General features: G+C 45.6%; 1 protein-coding gene across 2 annotated transcripts in view; it reads right to left on the bottom strand.

Annotated features, from left to right (window-relative positions):
• The window catches only part of CELF1 (CUGBP Elav-like family member 1), an 86,062-nt gene that overhangs the window by 65,588 nt on the left and 194 nt on the right, over positions 1-20,280 (bottom strand). The window lies entirely within an intron of this gene.

Here is a 20,280-nt window from a genome sequence, read left to right as displayed (position 1 = left end):
ATGAGGGTTGTCATCACAACCGCTTTGTAAACATTGATCTTTGTGCCTTTTTTCAGATGCTTGTTGCTCCACACCCTTTTGTGCAGTCGGCCAAATGCACGGTTTGCCTTTGCCAGCCTGTTGTCAATCTCCTTGTCGATCTTGGCATCTGAGGAGATGATGCACCCCAGGTAGCTGAACTGCTGGACTGTCTTCAGAACTGATTCACCCACAATGATGCAGGGAGGGTGATAATCTTCCTGGGGTGCAGGCTGGTGGAGAACTTCTGTCTTCTTCAGACTAACTTCTAGGCCGAATAGCTTGGCAGCCTCTGCAAAGCAGGACGTCATATGCTGCAGAGCTGATACCGAGTGGGAGACGAGTGCAGCATCATCAGCAAACAGTAGCTCTCGGATGAGTTTTTCCATTGTCTTGGGGTGGGCCTTTAGTCGCCTCAGGTTGAACAGGCTGCCATCGGTGCGGTAGCGGATGTAGACACCATAATCATCATCTAGATCTACTGCGGCTCTTTGAAGCATCATGCTAAAGAAGACCGTAAAGAGAGTTGGCGCGAGAACGCAGCCTGGCTTTACACCTGTGCCTATTGGGAAGGGCTCCGAGAGGTCGTTGCAGTGTCTGACTTGGCCTCGCTGGTCTTCATGTAGCTGGATGATCATGCTGAGGAACCTTGGGGGACATCCTAAACGTTCCAAGATTTGCCATAGGCCTTTCCTGCTAACGGTATCAAAAGCTTTGGTAAGGTCGACAAAAGTCACATACAGAGCCTTGTTCTGTTCCCTGCATTTCTCTTGGAACTGCCTGAGAACAAATACCATGTCGGTGGTGCTCCTGTTAGCTCTGAAGCCGCACTGGCTCTCTGGGAGGAGTTCTTCTGCAATGGTGGGCACCAGTCTGTTCAGGAGTATTCTGGCAAGGATTTTGCCTGCGATGGAGAGCAGGGTTATCCCCCGGTAGTTGGAGCAGTCTGACTTTTCCCCTTTGTTCTTGTATAGGGTGATGATGATTGCATCGCGAAAGTCCTGTGGTAATTTGCCTTGTTCCCAGCAGGTGACAAGTACTTTGTGAAGTGAGCTATGTAGTACTGTGCCCCCATGCTTCCAGATCTCTGGTGGAATTCCATCAACTCCTGCTGCCTTGCCACTTTTCAGTTGCTTGATGGCTTTAACAGTCTCTTCTAGGGTGGGGATCTCATCCAACTCTGTTTTCACTGGTTGAAGTGGGGTGAGGTGGATTGCTGAATCTTGAACTACGCGGTTGGCACTGAAGAGAACCTGAAAATACTCCGACCACCGGTTCAGTATGGATGCCTTGTCTGTGAGGAGCACTTGGCCGTCTGCACTTCGCAAGGGACTCTGAGCCTGATATGATGGACCATATACTGCCTTCAGGGCTTCGTAGAACCCTCTTAAATCACCAGTGTCTGCACACAGCTGGGTTCTCTCTGCAAGCTTGGTCCACCACTCGTTCTGAATGTCTCGAAGCTTGCGCTGGAGGTTGCTACATGCAGCGTGAAAGGTTCCTTTTTTTCCAGGACAGGAGGGCTGAGCAAGATGTGCTTGGTAGGCAGATCTCTTTTTCGCCAGTAAATCTTGGATCTCTTGATTGTTCTCATCAAACCAGTCCTTGTTCTTCCTTGTGGAGAACCCGAGGACTTCTTCAGAGATCTGCAGGACGGTAGTTTTTAGGTGTTCCCAGAGTGCTTCTGGAGAAGGGTCTGTGGGGCAACTGGGGTCCTCAATTATTGACTGGAGCTTTGCCTGGAAGGCAGCTTTAACATCAGCTGACTGGAGACTGCCAACCTGAAACTTCCTCCGAGGGATACCTCCTCTCCTGGGTGTGGGTTTAAAGTGAAGACGGAGATTACAGCGTACAAGACGATGATCCGTATGACATTCTGCACTGGGCATTACTCGGGTGTGTAAGACATCTCGAAGGTCTCTCTGGCGCACCAGAATGTAGTCGATAAGGTGCCAGTGCTTGGACCGTGGGTGCATCCAGGTTGTCTTCAGACTGTTCTTCTGCTGGAAGATAGTGTTGGTGATGGTGAGCTGGTGCTCCATGCAGAATTCTAGCAGGAGGCGCCCGTTGTCATTGCAGTTGCCAATGCCGTGTTTGCCAAGTACTCCTTTCCAGGCTTCCGAGTCTTTACCTACTCTGGCATTGAAGTCGCCAAGGACGATCACCTTGTCCTCTGTAGGGGTCTTCCGCACGAGGTTGTGTAGATCAGCATAGAACTTGTTCTTTTCTGCAGGATCTGCTTGAAGGGTTGGGGCATACACACTGAAGAGTGTTGCATGCTGCTTGTTTTGAAGTGGGAGGCGCATGGACATGATGCGATCTGAGTGACCTGTTGGCAGGTTTTCGAGTTTGGAGGCAATGGAGTTCCTGACCATGAAGCCAACGCCAGAAAGGCGGCTCTCAGCCTTTGACTTACCTGACCAGTAGAGGGTATAACCAGCACCGTGTTCTTGAAGACTACCTTCCTCAGGGAAACGGACCTCACTGAGAGCTGCTATGTCGATATTCAACCTGAGAAGTTCGTGGGCAACTAGAGCAGAGCGTCGTTCAGGGCGACCGCTGTCTACTGTGTCAAGCATGGTTCTGATGTTCCAACACGCAAGCTTTAGTCTTTGCACACTTTGTGAGGCAGGTGCATGCCTTTTCTTTGTTGTTATTTTTCGACCGCAAGTAAGGATGCCCGTTGACCGCGGCTAGCCAACTGGGGTGGAGGAGACGAGCTTTGTTTAGGCCACCTTTTCTAGGCCCCCCTCCGTGTGGAGCAAGCAGTGCTGTCCCTAGATAAGGCTGCTTGGTCGTTCAGGGTGCTGCCGAAAAATGCTTTCGTCTCCGGGTTAGCATAAGGCGACCAATACCCTGAACCGCCTACATGCAGGATCGGGACTGTGGCTTCCAGTGGCACCTTCCACCTGCCGTTTCGCCCCTTGCCCATCGCTGCAGGACTTGATGCGTTGTGGGTTGTGTATGTGGATATGCCCTTCAGGCCTGCGCAGAGGAATTTTTTAGGTGAAGCGCAGTGTGCGCGGTACTGGCTCCACCCTTTCACCTTGGGGTCATCTGCCATGGCCCAGTAAGCCGGGACGCCGGCAGCGAGTCCTCCAGGTGGTAGGTGTTACATTAACGAGCTCTATCTGCCCGGGTTTGATGTTAGAGTTTTCCTTCTCTTACGCTGGCGAGGTTGGTGGGCCCAGCCTGTCCATCTGGTTATACCGCCGGACAATTCGGTCGCACCATGACGTAGCAAACTCTGTGAAAAACGGGGGGGACCAGCGAGAAGGTGTTGCTACGGATGCAGTAATGCAGGAGAGGCCATTGCAGTGACCATCTGCCAGGCACAGCCAGACAGTGACCACGCGGCGTTCACTACACCGGGAGAGGAGAGGCTATGTATTGCGCATACACTTTCCCTGGGGGGGTAGGATACCCAGAGGGAGCCCACCCCCCCCCCCGTCCCCATAAAACAATAGTATAGACCGTAATTTAAACAAGTGCTATCCAGAGAGAAGGTGGGGGTGGAATATCATGTGCCTGGAGGGAAAATAACTCATTCACAATTTGAGAAAGTAATGCAGACGTCTTCAGGATAATGCAGTCTAAGAAAAATCAATGGTTATAATTTCAGAAGCTCCTATCACGGCTCCAAGTCATAAGTACATGACAAGTGCATATGGAAGACACCAGATTTCACATGCTTTTATGTCTGACAGGGATGTTAGGCACTCTCAAGTATCACATTTTATACAGGATAAAAATCCCTTCATGAACCTTCTAATCATCCTTCTGAGACACAGATTAAATTACTTCTATCTTTGCACATACAGCTATGCACAACAGCAGGCAAGACGTGATCAAGTCTCTTTAAAGAAAAACTGCAGTATAGGTATGAATTAATCTAAAATAAAGAGGAAAAGAGAATTTCCATTAACTTCAGTACACATTTTTCAATATACAGGTGTAAAATAGAAAACCCCATAGAATGAGGAAGCTCTCTAAATCAATGTTTGTCCAAATTTTTGAAGTGGGATTCACTTCTACATTTACTATACTTCACAGGCCCCACTTGAAAAGTAGCTCCACACCCCGTTCCTTCAATCCAGCATGCTGGAATTTCAACAAATACTGATTAAGTTTATTTTTTATTTTCCAGTTTTAGTAATTATAAATAAAATATACAAGCAGGGGACATCTCATTTTCCCTTCCCCCACTATTTCTCCTTCTCCTGCTTCCTTCTCTCCTTCCCATCCAACTCTGGACAAGTTGCACATTGGCAACTGCTGGGCCAGGCCCAGTTGTGCAGTGCTGGATGAGCTGGGCTCAGCTGTGGGGTTGTGATTTATGGTCAAAATCAGGGATGTCGCACTCATTTGTTATAAGGGACAAATCTGACATAAATGCGACCTTGTTGGGCTGGATCATGTTGGGCCAGGCCATGTGTGTACCTATTTAAGATTAGAGAGCAGAGATATGTACTTCATAAAGCACACAAACACAATTAAAGATTTTTTTTTAAAAAAAAGCTTAAAACATTAACACTCATTGTCTTAAAGGTGCTTTCTTTGTATTTCTTCCATGGGATTCAGGGAACTGGGCAAAGGAAACTCTGGCTCTTTCCTTCATTCTCCAGGGGACCAGGAGAGGGAGAAGTCTGAGCCAACAGAAGGAAGAGAGACTTGGCTTAGTAGTCTGGCTTAGTAGAAAGAGCCTTGCAAAGCAAGCTCTCCCTCCCCCCTCCTTCCCAAGGGAGGAGCCTCAGCCAATGGAGAAAACAGAGGCTTTGCTCTGTAACTCCTGTGCATTTGAACAAGCCTGGCAAAGCAAGCTGTGATGCAGAAAGAAGCAAGAGAGAAGAAGGAAGCAGATGGCAGCCAGTTGCTCGGGGGCCTGATAGGAGCCCTCCGGAGGCCTGATTCAGACCCTGGGCTGCATGTTCGACACCCCTGGTCAAAATAAATAATTATAAAAATACAAATGCTCATTAAGGTATTAAAAAAGGTAAAGGTAGTCCCCAGTGCAAGCACCAGTCGTTTCCGACTCTGGGGTGACGTTGCTTTCACAACGTTTTCACGGCAGACTTTAAGGTGTACACATTAGATAAAGAGAAAATAGGCTAAAAAACAGTCCAAATATCAGACTCTTCAAACTTTGTACATACAGAGATAATAATTACACATATGCAATTGATAGATATATCTTATGAATAATAGATCATATTTTAAATTTTGTATGAGATTATTATGTGCATTATTATTGTAAAAGTGCTGACTATTTTATTGTATTGCTTTAAGTTTTATATTGTGATGTTGTTTTATTGGTTGTGAGCCGCCCTGAGCCCGTTGAGGGGAGGGCAAGATATAAATCAAATAAAAAACAAATAAATAAACAACAAAAATAAATTTGTAATGTGATAATTTGGCCTTTCCCCCTTTCTCCATTTTGACAATTCCAGAAAGTTGCACCTAGCTTAAAAGAAAAACATTTTTCATAAATTTATTCCTGAATGTGTGTTGTTTGTGTTGTTTTATAAAAATAATATTGACCACTGAGGAAGGCCCTAGGGGGCCAAAACGTGCATGGTCTATTGGCCATAAGACATACCCATCAATTGCTATTTATTACAAATCAGTGCACATAAAATAACTGTATGTAATAAATATATGGATACTATTGAACTGTAGTAAGCATGGGATTGCCTGCAAGCGTGAGTGGGAAGCCACCAGGTGGCCACAGCATGTCTGTATTTTAAGTAAAAACTAATATCTTTAATTGAGTTTGTCTGTGTCCTTTAGAAAGTTTATATCATTGGTACCTGGTATTACATTTATGGTGCACATGGCCTAGCCCAGGGGTCCCCAACTGGGCCGCACCTCACTGCCCACCCCTCCCCCCTGTGCAACCTCACCACCCCCACCGCGGCACCTCCCCCCTGTTTTCCTCTTCCGCCCCCCTTCTGTACAGCCTTGCTGCCTCCCATTTTCACCATTTAAAGGCCAGGGAAGGGGCCCTGAGGCGCTTCCCAGGCTGACACCCCCCCCCCCCGCTGATCACCTGATCAGCAGGAAAATCGTGGTAGTAAGCAGCAAGGGCAGCACCACTCTTTCAGCAGGTTGCTTGCTACTGCTGCCGCAGTTTTCCCTGCCGATCAGGTGATCGTGGAGGGGTGGGTCAGCCTGGGAAGCGCTTCAGGGCCCCTTCCCCGGCCTTTAAATGGTGAAAAGGGGGGGCCGGCTGCATGAGGGGGGTGGGGGAGCGAGGCTGTGCAGGAGGGGGGCGGAGAAGGGAGGAGGAAAATGGGGGAGGAGGAGGTGGCACCGCAGGGTGGGGTGGAGGTTGAATTGGGTGCCCCCAACCTGCCAACTCTGGGGTTGCGGTGGGCCAGCCAGCCCTGGGGCCAAAAAGATTGAGGGTCACTGGCTGGCCTGACAAAATCCCATTTATGTCAGATCTGGCCCTCATAAAAAAAAACCTGGTTTGACACCTCTGACTTTACCAAAATTGTTCACCAACCATAGCCTAAACTGACACCCAAATTCAGGATTTCATAATGCAAAACAATAATCAAGAGAAGCAATGAGACAAGATCTCTTCAATAAATAGGACTAAAAAGCCACTGAACTGGCATGTCTACTTCTCTGTTTATGCTCCTCATACTCAATTTGGATGCTATATTGTATAGGATTTCTTTACCACATGACTGGTTTCTTCATCTAATTCTAAACACTTACTTGCAAGTACTAATATATTCAACTGAATCTGGTTAAAAAACTGAGAAGTTACTGATTGCTTTCAAGGTACTCTGCTATATTTCAAATAATTCTTCCTTGGTAGTTGTCTAGCAAGTTGCAAGCACATGCTCAATCACATGCATTTTCAACCACTAAACAAAAAACTTCAAATGACTTTATTATAACTCAAACAGACAAACACAAAAACAGCTATACTTCTCCGCACTTGTTTACCAAGGGAAAGAAACTAATATAGAAATTCTGGAATTGCAGAAGAAGTTTAGTTGTTCACCTGTGAGCGACAGGAATGACATAAAACATCACAAGCATTTTTTGTGCATCATGCACATTCTTACAATTAACCTGACCAGTTAGGCAAACTGGAAAAGATAATGAAAATATTTCTACTTTGCAAAATATTATAAAATTACTTCTACTCTGAATGTAAGTTATTATACATCATAAATGAGTACATAACAACACAAGAACATAAGAGAAGCCATGTTAGATCAGGCCAATGGCCCATTCAGTCCAAAACTCTGTGGTCACACAATGGCAAAATTTTTTTATATATATGTGGCTAATAGCCACTGTGGCTAATAGCCACTGATGGATCTCTGCTCCACATTTTTATCTAAACCCCTCTTGAAGGTGGCTATGCTTGTGGCTGCCACCACCTCCTGTGGCAGTGAATTCCACATGTTAATCACCCTTTGGGTGAAGAAGTACTTCCTTTTATCTGTTTTAACCTGTCTGCTCAGCAATTTCATCGAATGCCCATGTGTTCTTGTATTGTGAGAAAGGGAAAAGAATACTTTTTTCTCTACTTTCTCCATCCCATGCATTATCTTGTAAACCTCTATCATGTCGCCCTGCAGTCGACATTTCTCCAAGCTAAAGAGTCCCAAGCGTTTCAACCTTTCCTCATAGGGAAAGTGCTCCAGCCCTTTAATCATTCTAGTTGCCCTTTTCTGGACTTTCTCCAATGCTATAATATCCTTTTTGAGGTGCGGCGACCAGAACTGCACACAGTACTCCAAATGAGACCGCACCATCGATTTATACAGGGGCATTATGATACTGGCTGATTTGTTTTCAATCCCCTTCCTAATAATTCCCAGCATGGCGTTGGCCTTTTTTATTGCAATTGCATACTGTCTTGACATTTTCAGTGAGTTATCTACCAAGACCCCAATATCTCTCTCTTGGTCAGCCTCTGCCAGTTCACATCCCATCAACTTGTATTTGTAGCTGGGATTCTTGGCCCCAATGTGCATTACCTTGCACTTGGCCACATTGAACCGCATCTGCCACGTTGACGCCCACTCACCCAGCCTCAACAGATCCCTTTGGAGATCCTCACAATCCTCTCTGGTTCTCACCACCCTGAACAATTTAGTGTCATCTGCAAACTTGGCCACTTCACTGCTCACTCCCAACTCTAAATTATTTATGAACAAGTTAAAGAGCATGGGACCCAGTACCGAGCCCTACGGCACCCCACTGCTTACCGTCCTCCACTGCGAAGACTGCCCATTTATACTCACTCTCTGCTTCCTATTACTCAGCCAGTTTTTGATCCACAAGAGGACCTGTCCTTTTACTCCATGACTCTCAAGCTTTCTAAGGAGCCTTTGATGAGGAACTTTATCAAAAGCTTTCTGGAAGTCAAGGTAAACAACATCTATCGGGTCTCCTTTGTCCACATGTTTGTTCACCCCCTCAAAGAAATTTAACAGGTTAGTGAGGCAAGATCTTCCCTTACAGAACCCATGCTGAGTCTTCCTCAATAACACGTGTTCATCAATGTTCCTACTCTATCTATTGATGGGTGGCCAGTCCGACTGTACCCCGGAAAATCTAGACCTGGCTCTACAAGCCGTGGCATCTTGGCTCAGACTGAGTCGGCTGAAACTGAATCCGACAAAGATGGAGGTTCTCTACCTGAGTCGGGGTGGTCCAAGGGGAGAGATCCATCTGCCGACTCTTGACGGGGTGCCACTAACACCGGTCCCTAAGGTCAAGAGTTTAGGCGTGCTCCTTGAGTCCTCCCTCACAATGGAGGCCCAGGTAGCAGCCACTGTTAGATCTGCCTTTTTTCATCTTCGGCGGGTGCGGCAGCTGGCTCCTTTCCTGTAGCACAACGATTTAGTGATGGTAATCCATGCTACGGTCACCTCAAGAATAGATCACTGTAATGCTCTCTACATGGCGCTACCCTTGACGCAAACCCGGAGACTACAGCTAGTGCAGAATGCTGCGGCACAGCTGTTAATGAGGCTGCCACGATGGGAGCACATTCAGCCAGTGCTGAAAGAGCTGCACTGGCTACCTGTTGTGTTCCGAGTTCGCTTCAAGGTGTTGGTATTGACCTTTAAAGCCCTTTATGGTCAGGGACCCGCATATCTACGGGACCGCCTTTCTCCATATATCCCCCAGAGAGCACTGCGTTCAGGGGTAAAAAACTTGCTCTCCGCCCCCGGACCAAAAGAAGCCAGGTTATGCATGACAAGATCTAGGGCTTTTTCGGTGGCAGCACCAGAGCTCTGGAATGCTCTTCCAGAAGCCATACGGGCCCTGCGGGATCTGTCTGCGTTCCGCAGGGCCTGTAAGACCGAGTTGTTCAAGCAGGCCTTCGATGCTTGACGAAAAGACGGCTGCCACCGGACATCACACAGAATGCCGGTGATCACTGTTTGGAAAATTAATGCTGCCTATAATGTATGGATTCAGCACTATATAATGGTTTTAAAAATTGTAATATGTTTTTAAAAATTGAAAAATGTAAATTATGGTTTTATATGTTTTATTGGTTTAATCGTGTGGATATGATGTTGTGAGCCGCCCAGAGTCCGCTTGCGGAGAGGGCGGGATATAAGTCGAACGTAATAAATAAATAATTACATAAATAAATACTCATTCTGTCCTTGATAATGCTTTCTACCAACTTTCCTGGTATTGAAGTCAGACTGACTGGCCTGTAATTTGCCGGATCTCCTCTGGAACCCTTTTTAAAGATGGGGGTGACATTTGCTACCTTCCAGTCCTCAGGAATGGAGGCAGATTTTAATGAAAGATTACAGATTTTTGTTAGAAGATCCACAAGTTCAACTTTGAGTTCTTTCAGAACTCTCGGATGTATGCCATCCGGACCCGGTGACTTATTAGTTTTTAATTCGTCCATCAGTTGTAGGACCTCCTCTTTTGTCACCTCAATCTGACTCAGGTCTTTCACCACCCCTTCCAAAATTAGTGGTTCTGGGGCGGGCAAAAAGTTCTCATCTTCCACAGTGAAGACGGAGGCAAAAAATTCATTCAGCTTCTCAGCCATTTCCCTATCCTCCTTCAGTAATCCTTTTACCCCCTCGTCATCCAAGGGCCCCACTGCTTCCCTGGCTGGTTTCCTACTTCTAATATATTTGAAGAAATTTTTATTGTTGGTCTTTATGTTTTTTGCAATATGATCCTCATAGTCCCTTTTTGCCTGCCTGATCACAGTCTTGCATTTGATTTGCCACAGCCTGTGTTCCCTTTTACTAATCTCACTTGGACTCATTTTCCACCACTTAAAGGAGTCCTTCTTACCTTTTACAGCTTCCTTTACTTGGTTTGTTAACCATGCAGGCCTTTTCTTATGCCTCTTTGTGCCTTTCCTAACTTGTGGTATGTATTTTATCTGAGCTTCTAGGATTATAGTTTTAAATAGTCTCCAAGCATCCCCAAGGGTTTTGACCGTATTTACCTCTCTTTTCAGTTTCCTCCTCACATGCCTCCTCATCTCAGTGAATTTACCCCTTTTAAAGTTAAACGTGGTTGTGGCGGTCTTTTTGGACAACTCCCTATTTATACAAACAGTGAAATCAATAACATTATGGTCACTGCTTCCAAGTGGCGCAATCACTTGTACATCTCTCACCAAGTCTTGGGCATTACTTAGGACCAAATCCAGGATCACTCCACCCCTGGTAGGTTCTGAGACCATCTGCTCCATAGCAGTCATTGAGAGCATCAAGAAACTCAATCTCTTTCTCTCGATCAGAACACATATTGACCCAATCAATCTGGGGGTAGTTAAAATCACTTATTACGACACAGTTTTTACGTTTAGCCGCTATCTTTAAGCCTTCCATCATATTATAATCGTCCTCTCTCTTTTGATTTGGTGGGCGATAACAAACTTCCATAGTTAAATTTCCTTTTGGGCCTTTTATTTCAACCCAACGCATTTCTAAAAGTGAATCTAATTCTCTGACCTCAGTCTTACTGGACCGTATATCCTCTCTGACATACAGAGCCACCCCACCTCCAACCCTTCCCTCCCTATCCTTCCGATATAACTTATATCCAGGAATCACTGTGTCCCACTGATTCTCCTCATTCCACCAAGTTTCTGAAATTCCCACAATGTCTATGTTTTCTCCCAACACTAAACATTCCAATTCACCAATTTTACTTCGAACACTTCTAGCATTTGCATACAAACATCTATAATTTCCCAGGCAAGCTAGGCCCGCCACCTTCCTCCTGCCGCCTTGAGACTCTGGCAGACAGTCCATACTGTTTGTCACCATCACAGTGGACAACTCTGATCCGTTACCCGGTAGAAAACTAGCAGCCAACCCTTCATCTCTTTGAGACGAGTCCTCCCGAACCAGAGACATTTCATCTCCTGTCGGCTTTCCCCCAAGATTTAGTTTAAAAACTGCTCTGCCACCTTTTTGATTTTAAGCGTCAGCAGCCTGGTTCCATCCGGGGACAAGTGGAGACCGTCTCTTTTGTACAGCTCCCGCTTGTTCCAGAAAGCATCCCAGTGCCTAAGAAACTTAAACCCTTCCTCCTTACACCATTGTCTTATCCACACATTGAGACGTCTAATTTGTGCCTGTCTCTCCTGCCCTGCACGTGGAACAGGTAGCACTTCTGAGAAGGCTACTTTGGAGGTCCTGGCCTTAAGTCTCCCGCCTAGCAGCCGAAATTTTTCCTCCAGGACCTCACGACTGCATTTCTCCACATCGTTGGTGCCAACATGCACCATGACCACAGGCTCCTCCTCAGCACTGTCTATCAGCCTATCTACTACACGCGTAATGTCCGCTACCTTCGCACCAGGCAGGCAAGTCACCATACGGTCAGTACGCGGTTTCGCCACCCAGCTGTCTACTTGCCTAAGGATCGAATCACCAACTACCAAACCCCACCCTCTCCCTCTGCCCAGGGATGGTTCCTTGGCGCGAAAGGATTCCCGCTCACCAACCGAAGAAGAGGTCTCTTCTGAGGGTGCATTCCCCTTATCCTCAGTACGATGCCCTGTTCCCTCTCGACTCTCACGCTCTCTGGCAGCAACGGGGCTGCTACGTTCAGAGTGGGGCTCATCCAATACGCCCCCGAGAGTCTTCCCCAAGTGCCTAACTGACCGTCTCTGCTTCTCCAGGGAAGTCACCTTGGCCTCATGGGTACGAACTCGTTCCCTGAGGACCAGGAGCTCCTTGCATCGAGCACACACCCAAGACTTCTGTCCTTTGGGCAGATAGTCGTACATGTGACACTCAGTGCAAAATACTGGAAAGCCCCCCCCCCCCCCCTGGCATTCTATCTTCATGATATATGTATATTAAAATATACAGTCCTCTTTAAATGCTGTTTGTTTAAGTGGCTCCCCTTCTGGAAGGTCAACTTACCTTATTGGGAGAACAAGGAAATCAGGGATCTGGATTCCTGGTCCTTAGGGAGCCCCTAGGCAAAGAGCCACAGGCCAAGAGCCCTTTAGCTCTCGCCCTTTGGCAAGGCACAGCTTAAAATGCGAAGAGGGTGGAGCAGAGGCACTCCTAAGCAATCAGCAGCAATCACTCTCAATCTTTTTCACCTTTAGCCCACTCAACCAAACAAAGAGCAAACAAAGACCAAACAAAGAGCAGTTCCCCAGCTATCACAACTCAGAATTTTAGGCAGCCCCACAAACCTCAGAATGAAGTCTTTCAAAACTCAGAAATTCTCAGCAACTTCTCCAGCTGTCTCAGCTATCAGAGCTGCTCTGCTCTGTTCTGCTGCTCTCAGACCTCTGTGAGATGTGCTCAGCCTTTGGCAAGGCGCAGCTTAAAATGTACCTAGTGATGATCAGTCAGTTGGGCTCCAAGAACTGCTGGGGAAAATTAGCTGAGGCTACTGTGTGGAAGGAGAGTCTGAAGGTGTGTGTGCTTGCTGGAGAGTGAGGAACTGCTGTTTCTGTTTGTCTGTCTTGACTAGGCTGTAGCTGAGTGTAGCTGATTGTATCAGGTGACTGCTGCTGATTGGAAATGTCTGTGTTGGCTGGGTCTGACTGCTGGCCCCAACCTCTTTGCATTTGTAAGGCTGCACTTCACCAGAGGCATGAACTGAAGTGCTCTTGGCCTGTGGTGCTTAGCCTAGGGGCTCTGAAAGAAGCCCAGGAAGCCAGGGCCCTAGTCTCCTTGTGTTCCCAATAAGGTAAGAAGATTTTCCACAAGGAGAGCCACATAAATACACAAGATATTAAAAAGGGGATTATGTATATTTATTTAATTAAAACATTGAAGTAATTATGAAGGTAGAATGCCAGCAGGGAGACTGGGGGCTATCCAGTGTTTTGCACTGAGTGTCACATGTACTTCTGCCCACTGGACAGTCTTGGGTGTGTGCTTGGTACAAGGAGTTCCTGGTTCTCAGAGAACAAGTTTGCACCCTTGAGGCAGAGGTGGCTGACCTGGAGAAACAGAGACAGTCAGTTAGGCACATGGAGAAGACTCTCAGGGATTTGTTAGATGTGCCCCACCTCTGTCAGGGAGTATGAAGGTTGAGAGGAAACAGGGCACCATGCTGAGGATAAGGGGAATGTGCTCTCAGCAGGGACCTCTTCAGTTGATGAATGGGCATCCATTCGCACCAAGGAACCATACCTGGGTAGAGAGGGGGGCTCTTGGTAGTGGGTAATTTGATCCTTAGGCAGGTAGACAGATGGGTGGCAAACCTGCATACTGACCCTATGGAGACTTGCCTGCCTGGTGAGAAGTTAGTTAACATTACACATGTTCCAGATAGGCTGGTAGACAGTGCTGGGAAGGAGCCAGTGGTTATGGTACATGTTGGCACCAACAATATGGGAAAATGCAGTCATGAGGTCCTGGATGAAAAATGTAGGCTGCTAGGCAGGAAACTCAAAGCCAGGACTTCTAAGGTAACCTTCTCAGAAGTGCTATCTATTCCATGTGCAGGACCAGGGAGACAGGCACAAATTAGGAGTCTCAATGCGTGGATGAGCTGATGGTGTAGGGAGGAAGAGTTCATTAGGCGCTGGGATGGTTTTCGGAACAAGCGGGAAGCTGTACAAAAGAGATGGTCTCCACTTGTCCTGAGAAGGAACCAGGCTGCTGGTGCTTAAAATCAAAAAGGTGGCAGAGCAGTTTTTAAACTGAATCTTGAGGGAAAGCTGACAGGAGATTAAAACGTCTCTGGTTTGGGATGGCTCATCTCTAAGAGATGAAGAGTTAGCTGTTACTTTTCTATAGGGCAATCAATTAGAGTTGTCCAATAAGACAGTGACAAACAATATGGACTGTCTGGCAAGGTCTCAAGGCAGCTAGAGGAAGGTTGAGGGAAATTAAAGATGGGAAATTATAGATGTTTACATACAAACACCAGAAGTGTCCAAGGTAAAAATGTGCAGTTGAAATGCTTAGTGTTGGGAGAAAATACAGACATGGTCGACATTTCAGAAACTTGGTGGGATGAAAATTGGTGGGACCCAGTGATTCCTGGATAGAAATATGGGAAGGATAGGGAGGGAAGGGTTGGAGTATGTCACAGAGGGTATACAATCCAGTACAATTGAGCAGATAAAAAAATTGCTTTCGGAAAAGCTATGGATTGAAATAGTGGACCCAAAGGAAGCTTAGCTCTGGGAGTATATCGCCCACCAGATCAAAAGATAGGGGATGATTATAAAATGATGAAAGGATTAGGCAGTGGCTAGATGAAATACCTGTGTTGTAATAGGTGATTTTAACTACCCACACATTGATTGGGTCAATATGTGTTCAAGTCAGGAGAAAAAACTGAGTTTCTAGACACTCTCATGACTGTGTTATGGAGCAAATGGTCACAGAACCTACCAGGGGAGAGGAGATCCTGGACTTGGTCCTAAGTAATGTCCAAGACCTGGTGAGAGATGTAAAAGTGATTGCACTGCTTGGGAACAGTGACCATAATGTCACTGAGTTCTACATTTGTATAAATAGGGAGTTGCCCAAAAAGACCAACACAACTTTAACTTTAAAAGGAGTAACTTCTCTGAGATGAGGGGGCATGTGAAGAGGAAACTGAAAGGAAAACTAAAAAAGGGTCCAAACCCTTAGGGAATCTTGGAGACTATTTAAAACTACAATTTTATCTAGAAACTTAGATATAGAAAAGGCCTGCGTGGTTAACAAAGTAATGGAAGCTGTAAAAGGTAAGAAGGATTCCTTTAACTGGTGAAAGCTAGTCTCAGTGAGGTTAATAAAAGGGAACACAGGCTATGGCAAATCAAATGCAAGTCCGTGATCAGACAGGCAATAAGGGACTATGAGGAGCACATTGCAAAAAACATAAAGACCAACAATAAAAATTTCTTCAAATACATTAGAAGGAGGAAACCAGCCAGGGAGGCAGTGGGACCCTTGGATAACCAAGGAGTAAAAGGAGTACTGAAGGACAATACGGAAATGGCTGAGAAGCTGAATGCATTTTTTTTTTTGCCTCTATCTTCACCGTGGAAGAGAAGCACTTGCCCACTCCAGAACCACTGATTTTGGAAGGGATGTTGAAAGACCTGAGTCAGACGAGGTCCTAGGACAGACAATCTAAAAACTGATAAATTACCAGGCCCGGATGGCATACATCCAAGAATTTCAAAAGAACTCAAAGGTGAACTTGTAGATCTCCTGACAAAAGTATGTAATCTTTTATTAAAACCTGCCTCCATTCCTGAGGACTGGAAGGTAGCTTATATTGCCCCCATCTTTAAAAAGGGTTCCAGAGGAGATCTGGGAAATTACAGGAAGTTAGTCTGATGTTAATACCAGGAAAGTTGGTGGAAACTGTTATTAAAGAGAGAATTAGTAGGCACATTGAGAACAAAAGCTATTGAGGAAGACTCAGCATGGGTTCTGTAAGGAAACTTGTCTTACTAACCTGATAGTGTTCTTTGAAGGAGTGAACAAACACATGGACAAGGGTGACCCAACAGATGTTGTTTACCTTGACTTCCAGAAAGCTTTTGATAAAGTTCTTCATCAAAGGCTTCTAAGTATGCTCAATAGTCATGGGGTAAAAGGACAAGTCATCTCATGGATCAAAAACTGGCTAGTTAATAGGAAACTGAGAGTGAGTAATTTTCACAGTGGAGAGCGGGCAATTCACGGTGGGCAATTTTCACAGTGGAGAGTGGTAAGCAACGGGGTACCACAGGGCTCAGTACTGGATCTAATGCTTTTTAACTTGTTCATTAGTGATTTGAAGTTGGGAGTAAACAGTGAACTGGCTACGTTTGTGGATGACGCTAAATTGTTCAGGGTGATGAGAACCAGGGAGGACTGTGAGGCACTCCAAAGGGATCTGTTGAGGATAGGTAAGTGGGCATCAACATGGCAAATGAGCTTTAATGTGGCCAAGTGCAAAGTAATGCACATTAGGATCAAAAATCCTAACTATAAATATATGTTGATGGGGTCCAAACTGGTGGAGACTGACCAAGAGAGAGATCTTGGAGTCATGGTAGATAACTCACTGAAAATGTTGAGAGAGTATGCAATGCAATAAAAAGGGCCAACGCTATGCTGGGGAGTATTAGGAAGGGAACTGAAAACAAATCAGCCAGTATCATAATGTTCCTGTATAAATCGATGGTGTGCCCTCATTTGGAGTACTGTGCACAATTCTGGTCACCACACCTCAAAAAACATATTACAGCTTTGGAAAAAGTGCAGAAAATGGCAACTAGAATGATTAAAGGGTTGGAACACTTTCCCTATGAAAAAAGGTAAAGCGCTTGGGGCTCTTTAGCTTGGAGAAACAACAACTGAGGGGTGACATGATAGGAGGTTTACAAGATAACACATGGGATAGAGAAGGGAGAGAAAGAAGCACTTTTCTCCCTTTCTTACAATAGAAGAACTTGTGGACACTCAATGAAATTGCTGAGAAGTCATGTTAGAATGGATAAGAAAAAGTACTTCTTCACCCAAACACATGGGATTCACTGCCACAGGAGGTGGTGGCAGCTACAAACACAGATGGCTTCAAGAGGGGACTGGATAAACATATGGCACCTGTTTTTTTTTTGGCCACTGCATGACAGAGTGTTGGACTGGATGGGCCATCGGCCTGATCCAACATGGCATCTCTTATCTTATGTTGTCTTATGAGCATTAAGAGCCAATTCAGAACCAGAAAAGAGAAATGGGTGGGTGGATTTAGTTATCCAGATTCCCATGGAATGTGTTCCTTCATAAATAAGCCCAACTCATGTAATGGTAGTGATTAGAAATGGAAGCATCTGATATAGAGTGGAAACACCTAATTGAAAGACTTAATACCATGCCAAATCAAAATACAAGGACACGGAATGTAAAGGGATTCCCCTAACTAACATTCCCCTAATTAACACACCCATATACTTAGACTTTTTTTAAAAAAAACCCTCAACACAGATTTTATTCCTCCAAGAGACTCACATGGATAATAAAAACTGCAATAAACTTCAGCAGACCTAAATGGGAGTAGTGCCTGGGGCAGGGAACTCCAGCAAAGGAAGAGGAGTAGCCATATTACTCCATAAATGCCTTGATGCAACTGTCCAAGAATGTAGAATTGCACGATGCAACGTACAGTATAATGGATGTTCCGACAGACTCAAAACAGTATCATTAGTATCTATGTATTGACCAAACAATAACAACTCTGGATTCTTCCAATCTTTGCAGCATTAATTTTACTACTCAGTGCAACTAAAATAATTAATGGTGGTGACCTTAAGGAAATTATGGACATCCTAACTGGACCCAGCTCTCCTCACACAGAAATTTTTATACGATCATAACAGCAATATTCTCTTCCATGTGGAAATGGATTAACATTATTCTTGGAGACTGATGAACCCAGTGAAAAAAGATTTTACTGTTGTCTTCCAAATCCATCAAATCATTTTAATCACTTTATTTCTTTGTAAGTACACATATATTTCATTTATACCCAGCCTTTCTCCCCAGCATAGACCCAGAAATGCTTAACATCATTCTCCTCTCTCTCCTCCATTTTATTTGCACAACAACCCTGTGAGGTAGGTTAGGCTGAGATTGTGTGACCAGCCCAAAGTCACTCAATAACCCATGGCAGAGTGAGGATTTGAATCTGAGTTTCCAAGATCCTAGTCTGACACTCTGACTTTTACAACATATACTGGCTACATACCATTACATCATAACAGCAATCTGCTCCAAACTTGTCTATTCCAGGACCCAGAATCGGATCTGGGAATCCTAAACTGAAATCCTGCACCATCAAGGAAGATAAGTGGATGACCCTAGGTGACTCACACACTACACTCTCAGCCTACCCTACATCACTGGGCTGTTGTGAGGATAAAATGGAGAATAGGAGAACAATGTCAGCCACTGTGGATCCCCAAGGAGGAGAAACGTGGGGTGTAATTGAAGCAAATAAATCTATCTGATCATTTCAAGTGACATTTCTTACACTTATAGAAGAAAGCCTGTGTCAGCTAAATATTTAGTACATTTTTGAGCATTCAGAGATGAAGTTTTGTCTCTTCACTCTTTATTCTCTCCCTTTCTAGCCCTATTCCACCCATTTCTTCCCCTCCACACTGTTACCATAACCTATACTGCACAACTCTCCCCCGTTTGCTTTGAAAAATATGGCACTGCCTGAGAAAGAAAAGAACACAACATGCATCAACAGTCATCTCCTCTACTTTTCTGACTCCAGAAGAGCCAAACAAGAGGGTGCACCCATGCCCAGATAAGATGAAACTGAAGTTACTTAAAGGCAAATAATAGATAGCTGCCTCTCCCCACCCATCTTGGCAGCAGCATGCTGACAATATTCTGTTTCCCTATCATACTCAGAGCATGACAAAACCAAAACCATTAGGAATGACTGATAATGATGGGGGAATAGCTCTAGCAGTATTTGAAAGCAGTCCAAAGCCTCGACACACTGAAAGAGAATTGCATTCCAGACTACATAAGAAAAAAAAGGATCTGCTAGTAGTAATGTGTTTCCTGCTCCATCAAGAGGTACTGTTCTAGTATGTTCCTAGACTAGCAGAACATTAAACTTACAAGGGAACAGGAATTATAGAAAATGTTTCCTTAGATACCTATATCCTAAAAACAAGCCCATTACTTTTACAAACAACAAAAAGAAGCAATGTATTTTAGTATTAGACTTTCTTGGTATTTTACACTTTAGCATGTCCTCATTCTCTTTTCCCATACTCTGTATACCAGGGAAGCCAACGGTAGCTCTCCAGATGTTTTTTGCCTACAACTCCCATCAGCCCCAGCCAGCATGGCCAATGGCTGGGGCTGATGGGAGTTGTAGGCAAAAACATCTGGAGAGCTACTGTTGGTCACCCCTGCAATGTATGACAATGTGCTGCTCTTATTCCTCCCTCCTGTCTTTTTATTCTTTGATATTTTTTTCCTTCATTCATACCTTGTCTTTGTCCCCCACTGGGGCCTCAAATTGGTTTACATCACTTTCATCTCCCTCCTTTTATCATCACAACAACCTTGCGAAGTAGGTTAGGCTGAGAGTGTATGACTGGCCCAAGGTCACTCAGCAGCTTTTATTGCCATACCGCAGAAACACTACTTAGAACCCAACAGGCTACTACTCGTCGCAATGTGACTGAGCCAAATAGCCCGAGAAGAGCTACGGTGTCCCATACTAAACCAAACATGCGTTTCACAAGAGTCAGGGGATCGTCCTTTCAATAGTATCACGTAGTTCGCCTTCTAGGGATTCCGACCCTCCCTCTCCTCTTTCTCCCACTTCGGGTCCATTACAGGGCTAGGAATAACATCTCACATCCCCGCCCCCACCCCCTACTTGGGACCATTTTACAAGGCACAGGCCAAGTTAATTTCGGGGCGGGGGAGGGGCTGATATTGGTGCCCGCACCTCAACAGACTCAGCGGCCTGGAGGAACCCCGCCCCCTCGGACGGCAACAGCGCTCGTTTGTGCGGTCCCAAGCCCAGGTGCCAATGCAGCCCGCTCCGAACAAGCAGTCCGCCCCACTTCTCCTCCCAGCAGTCCAAGGAGGAAGAATAGCCTGGCCACCCCCACGGGCTCCCTTCCTGCCCGCTCTCATTCTCTCCCCCAGTCTGGGACAGAGCGGATACTTCACTCCCTTCACCCCAGCCCGCTCCACGCTACACAACTAGCGACCAGGCAAGGGAACGGAAAGAGTCCAAATCTTAGTGAGGCCCAGTTAGTGAGGCCCTGGACAGGAGAACGCTCCA

The sequence above is a fragment of the Heteronotia binoei genome, chromosome 21 (assembly GCF_032191835.1).
Source record: "Heteronotia binoei isolate CCM8104 ecotype False Entrance Well chromosome 21, APGP_CSIRO_Hbin_v1, whole genome shotgun sequence".
NCBI lineage: Eukaryota > Metazoa > Chordata > Lepidosauria > Squamata > Gekkonidae > Heteronotia > Heteronotia binoei.
The sequence above is the reverse complement of the archived record's forward strand: the minus strand, read 5'-3'. Positions and strand labels throughout refer to the sequence as shown.